Source organism: Bison bison, unplaced genomic scaffold (assembly GCF_000754665.1).
Source record: "Bison bison bison isolate TAMUID 2011002044 unplaced genomic scaffold, Bison_UMD1.0 scf7180017864254, whole genome shotgun sequence".
Classification (NCBI taxonomy): Eukaryota; Metazoa; Chordata; class Mammalia; order Artiodactyla; family Bovidae; genus Bison; species Bison bison.
In genome coordinates this window covers 7,547,530-7,554,051 of record NW_011494826.1, presented here as the reverse complement: position 1 = coordinate 7,554,051, position 6,522 = coordinate 7,547,530, and the positions used below count along the sequence as shown (strand labels likewise).

The following is a 6,522-nucleotide window of genomic DNA, read 5'->3' as shown; positions in this document are numbered from 1 at the left end:
CTGCAGCCATGAAATTAAAAGACGCTTACTCCTTGGAAGAAAAGTTATGATCTACCTAGATAGCATATTCAAAAGCAGAGACATTACTTTGCCAACAAAGGTCCGTCTAGTCAAGGCTATGGTTTTTCCTGTTGTCATGTATGGATGTGAGAGTTGGACTGTGAAGAAGGCTGAGCGCTGAAGAATTGATGCTTTTGAACTGTGGTGTTGGAGAAGACTCTTGAGAGTCCCTTGGACTGCCAGGAGGTCCAACCAGTCCATTCTGAAGGAGATCAGCCCTGGGATTTCTTTGGAAGGAATGATGCTAAAGCTGAAACTCCAGTACTTTGGCCACCTTATGCGAAGAGTTGACTCATTGGAAAAGACCCTGATGCTGGGAGGGACTAGGGCAGGAGGAGAAGGGGACGACAGAGGATGAGATGGCTGGATGGTATCACTGACTCCATGGATGTGAGTCTGGGTGAACTCCGGGAGTTGGTGATGGACAGGGAGGCCTGGCATGCTGTGATTCATGGGGTCGCAGAGTTGGACATGATTGAGCAACTGAACTGAACTGAAGGAATGGAAGCTAATCCACAGAGAAAGAGAGTAGTGATTGCCTGAGGAGAAATAAATGGATTACAAAAAGATATAAGGAAAGACCTTCCACCAGCAAGATGACAATTTGTTGAAGGCTCAGATGAAAGTTAGCATTTTTTAGCAATAAAGTATTTTAAATTGAAAAAAGATATAAGGAAACTCTGGGAGATTATGGATGTATTATTCATTAACTTGATTATGGTTTCATAGATGTGTACATGTTAAAACTTATAACATTATATACTTTAAATATATACAGTGTATGTTACCTCTTAATTACTTCAATAAAACTGTTTAAAAAGATCAGAGAATAGAGTGAGCCAAAATAAATGTAATACCTATTAAAAAAATAATAGCCAACATTGATTGAACATTTTGGACTTTCCTGGTGGCTCAGACGGTAAAGCATCTGCCTGCAATGTGGGAGACCCAGGTTCAATCCCTAAGTTGGGAAGATCTCCTGGAGAAGGAAAGGGCAACCCACTCCAGTATTCTTGCCTGGAAAATCCCATGGACAGACGAACCTGGTGGGCTATAGTCCATGGGGTCACAAAGAGTCGGACATGACTGAGCGATTTCATTTTCACTTTTCATTGAACATTTTAGAATGGTAAACATTATGCTAATTAAGTTACTAGTTCCCAGTAACTTTATAAGGGAGGCAGTATTATTTCCATTAAGTAACTCACTCAGATTACATAAACCAGGAGATGCTAAGTCAGAACTCAAACCCTTGATTTCACTGCTGCTGCTGCTAAGTCGCTTCAGTCGTGTCCGACTCTGTGCGACCCCATAGACTGCAGCTCACCAGGCTCCCCCGTCCATGGGATTTTCCAGGCAAGAGTACTGGAGTGGGGTGCCATTGCCTTCTCTACTTGACTTCACTACCTACAATCATACCCTCTGGATACCATGATTCCAAGAGGCCTTCAAGGAATTTGCAGCCCAGTGGTGAGGCAGATGGGCTTCCCAGGTGGCTCAGTGGTAAAGAATCCACCTGCCAATGCAGGAGACGCAGGTTCAATCCCTGGGTTGGAAAGATTCCCCTGAAGGAGGAAATGGCAACCCACTCCAGTATTCGTACCTGGAGTATTCCATGGATAGAGGAGCCTGGCAGGCTATAGTCCATGAGGTCAGAGTTGGACATGACTGAGTGACTAAGCACGCACTCACGGAGAGACAGATGCCACCACAGATACCATCTCCCAACTACAGCAGAGTCACTGACGGGGAAAAAAAGAGAAATTTTAGGAAAGCTGAAACTAAGCTCTTCCAAGGTTCCAAGCCAGACCACCGGCCCAATAACATGGGCAAGGCTCTAGATACAGAGTCCTGGTGCTTCTGTAGGGCCACTGGAGAAGGGAGGGGCTGGTGGGAAAGGATGGGAAGCCTCTATGTAGACCAAAGGAGACTGGACCATACACAATTAGTTCAGGTAGGGCTCCTTCAGTTCTGCCCAAGTTAATTGGAAGCAACTGATCAAACATGGCCTTTTCCCACTTCAGGAATATGAAGATAGGTTTTTAATTGAAAGACCTAAGATTAGAACCTTGGGCGAATCCTTTCATTGCTTAGTATTCCCACTGCCTCATCTCTAAGGTGGGGAAGTTGAACTAGGTATTGCTGTGGTTCCCTCTAGGTCTCCTGTGCTCTGTCCCAGCCTGTTATTATGGTTTACCCAGAGTATGAAGGCTTTGCTGGCCATCCAGGAAGTGTCTAGTAGGGTAACTTTACTTCTCTCAGCAGCTCTGCTGACTACAGGGAAAGGTACTGAGATCTCAAAGCAGCATCATTAAATGACTAAAAAGGAAAATCATTAACTATGGATGCCTTTATATTAATAGTTACTTTTCTGATTAAATAATAGAGGTTAATCATAGACATTTAAGGAAATACAGACTGTGAGGAAAGAGTTAACTCAGCAGGTCTGGTTGCCTACTCACTACCTGTATTCAAGGGACCCATGATTAACCCTTACCCAACCACTGGGAATGTGGCCTTAGAGTGTTCTTTCTGTTAGTGATTGATGGGTGTGTTATATACACCTGGAGCAATGGACCATATCATTACCTGCTTGTCAGGTTGCTTTGCACAAACATAAAAATCGACGGTCTGCACCTGGTTTCATTGTTAGGGTCCTGAGTTTGCCTTGTCATGGTTGGTTGCATAACAGGATATACCTATGTGACCAGCTCCCATAAAAACTTTGGACTCTGAGATTCATAAGGCTTCTAGTGGCAAAGCCAGTTCACAGATGAGTCCATAGTCAACAGTGAGAGAAAGAGTACTCCTGTGTGACCTCAGACAAGGACATTGGAAGCCTGGGTTGACTCTCTCTGGATCCCATTAATACATATCTTCCTCCTGATGCTTTTGCTCTGAACCTTTGCTATCATAAATCTCAGTGAGTATAACCTGCTACTAGGTCTCATGGGTCCTTCTGATGAATCACTGAAGGAAGCACAATATATATACATATATATACATATATGTATATGTATATTGTATATAAATATATATACAATATATATACATATATATATTATATATATAAATCAAAATCCCTCCACCTAAATATAACCATTGGGCTAACTTTAAAAACAGGTCTTACCAGTCAGAATGGCCATCATCAAAAAATCTACAAATTCTGGAGAGGGTGTGGAGAAAAGGGAATCCTCTTGCACTGTTGAGGGAATGTACACTGACACAGCCACTATGGAGAACAGTATGGGCATTCCTTAAAAACTAGAATTAAGACTACCATATGACTCAGCAATCCCACTAACTGGGCATAAACTCTGAGAAAACCATAATTGGAAAAGACACTTGTACCTCAGTGTTCATGGCAGCACTGTTTACAATAGCTAGGACATGGAGGCAACCTAGATGTCCATTGACAGATGAATGGATAAAGAGGCTGTGTACATATATACAATGGAACATTACTCAGCCATAAAAAGGAACACATTTGAGTCAGTTTCAATGAGGTGGATGAACTACAGACTGTTATACAGAGTGAAGTAAATCAGAAAGAGAAAAACAAATATACATTAAGAATATATATGGAATCTATAAAAATGGTACTGATGAACCTCTTTGCAGGGCAGCAAGAGAAATGCTGCAGATGGTGGCTGCAGCCATGAAATTAAAAGACGCTTGCTCCTTGGAAGAAAAGCTATGACCAATTTAGATAGCATATTAAAAAGCAGAGACGTGACTTTGCCAACAAAGGTCCGTCTAGTCAAAGCTATGGTTTCTCCAGTAGTTGTGTATGGATGTGAGAGTTGGACTATAAAGAAAGCTGAGCACAGGAGAATTGGATGCTTTTGAACTGTGGTATTGGTGAAGACTCTTGAGAGTCTTGTACTGCAAGGAGATCAAACCAGTCAATCCTAAAGGAAATCAGTCCTGTATATTCATTGAAAGGACTGATGCTGAAGCTGAAACTCCAATACTTTGGCCACTGGATGTGCAGAACTGACCCACTGGAAAAGACCTTGATGCTGGAAAAGGTTGAAGGCAGGAGGAGAAGGGGACAACAGAGGATGAGATGGTTGGATGGCATCACCAACTCAGACGGACATGAGTTTGAGCAAGCTCTGGGAGTTGGTGATGGACAGGGAAGCCTAGCATGCTGCAGTCCCTGGGGTTGCAAAGAGTCAGACATGACTGAGTGACTGAACTGAACTGAATAGAGATGCAGACATAGAGAACAGACTTGTGGAGACAGTGGGTGAAGTAGAGGGTGGGATGAGTTGAGAGAGTAGCTGGTGGGAATTTGCTATATGATGCAGTGCGCTCAAACTCAGGGCTCTGTGACAACCGAGAGGGGTGGGAGGTGGGAGAGAGGTTCAAAATGTAAGGGACATATGTACACCTATGGCTGATTCATGTTGATGTATGTCAGAAATCAACACAACATTGTAAAGCAATTATCCTCCAATTAAAAAAAAAACAAACAAATAAACAGATCTTGACTGCTCGAAGATGGCGCTGAGGGCAAGGAAGCAAGCCCCTGCTGCTCCAAAGCCGAAGCCAAAGCAAAGGCTTCGAAGGCTAAGAAAGCAGTGTTGAAAGGTGCCCACAGCCACACACAAAAAAGATCTGGACATAACTCACCTTCCTAAGGCCCAAAACACTGCAGCTCAGGAGACAGCCCAAATATCCTTGGAAGAGCGCCCCTAGGAGAAACAAGCTTGACCACTATGTCATCAAGTTCCCCCTCACCACCAAATCAGCTGTGAAGGAAACAGAAGACAGCAGCTCACTGGTGTTCACTGTGGATGTCAAGGCCAACAGGCACCACATGAAACAGGATGTGAAGAAGCTCTACGACACTGACATCGATGTCAACACCAAGGTCAACACCTTGGTCAGGCCTAATGGGGAGGAGAAGGCATGCGTTTGACTGGCTCCTGTGGTGCTTTGGATGTTGCCTGCAAAATTGGGATCATCTAAGCTGAGTCCAGCTGGCTAATTCCAAGTATAAAAGTTTCACTATTAAGAAAAAAATAACAGATTTTGACCAATTAAATAATCTTGTGAAAGTTTTTCTAAATTGTCAGAAGGCAAACAACTGTTGATTGATGATAAGTTGTATGATGAAGATTAAATTTTATGGAAGCCTCATATTAAGGACTTTAAAGAATAATTTTGCTGTTTCAAATACTTATCAAGATTTATTGAACTTACTTTAGCGACATAATAATAGTTTAATCTTCCCTGGTGGCTCAGACAGTACACAATCTGACTGCAGTGTAGGAGACCTGGGTTCGATCCCTTGGAGAAGAAAACGGCAATCCACTCCAGTACTTTTGCTTGGAGAATTCCATGGATGGAGGAGTCTGGAGGGTACAGGCATGAGGTTGCAAAGAATCAGACACGACTGAGCCACTAATGCTTTTACTTTTCAAACTCCACATTATTCAAGGGTCAACTGTGCGCACACACACACACATAGTTTTATTTTAAGGATTTGGCTCACATCACTGTGGGCTCTGACAAGTCTGGAATTTGTAGGGCAGGCTGAAAATTCAGGGAAAAGTTTTAATGTTGTAGTATTGAATTTAAAATCTTTAGACTAGAAACACAGAGTTTCTTTGTTGTGGCCATGAAGCAGAATTTCTTCGGGAAACCTCAGTATTTGCTCTTAAGGATAAAGGCCCACTCACATTATAAGAGTAGAAAAGTACCGATTTAAATGTTAACCACACATAAAATTAACTATCATAATTGTGATCTTTCCTTTTTGAAGAGGAAAGGGAGGGTGGATTCCCAAATGTGATCCACTATCACAAGACTAACCCTGAGATGTGCCTGCTCCCAAGTGGACGACCAGCCCCCGCACCCCAGTCACAAGCGTCTCCCCTTAGCCACAGCCATGCAAGTCTGGCTTTGGCCAGAAGAGGGCACTGCCACCTACTTGTGTGACTATCTGCTTGGGAACCAATAGGATGGAAGAGGTTTTGACATGACTTCCAATTAATTATTATTTTTTACAGCCCCTGAGTTAGCATAGCACCACCTTGATAGAATAAATGCCTGTAAACTTTTAGTTTCACTGTGAGACCAAAGCACCTCCCTGTCATCACTCAAACTTGAGGTTCAATTAATGCAAGAGGACGTAGAATGCACATGTCCTTTCGCTTCCCTGGTGCAGTTAGGCAGAACCACACTAAACGAAAATCCAGGCTGATGTAGAGAAAAGGAGGAAGTTGAGGTGTTTGGGGACCGAGAGGAAGAAATGGGAAGACCCCATGACTTAGTTGGTAAAGAATCCCCCTGCACTGCAGGGGACCCAGATTCGATTCGATCCCTTGGTGGAGAAGACCCCCTGGAGAAGGAAATGGCAACCCATCCAGTATTCTTGCCTGGAGAATTCATTGAACAGAGGAGCCTGGTGGGCTACAGTCCATGGCGTTGCAAAGAGTTGGACACTACTTA

General features: G+C 43.2%; 1 pseudogene; it reads left to right on the top strand.

Annotated features, from left to right (window-relative positions):
* Nucleotides 1-4,566: 4,566 nt before the first annotated feature.
* LOC104994211 lies at nt 4,567-5,037 on the top strand (annotated as a pseudogene).
* The last annotated feature ends 1,485 nt before the right edge of the window (nt 5,038-6,522 follow it).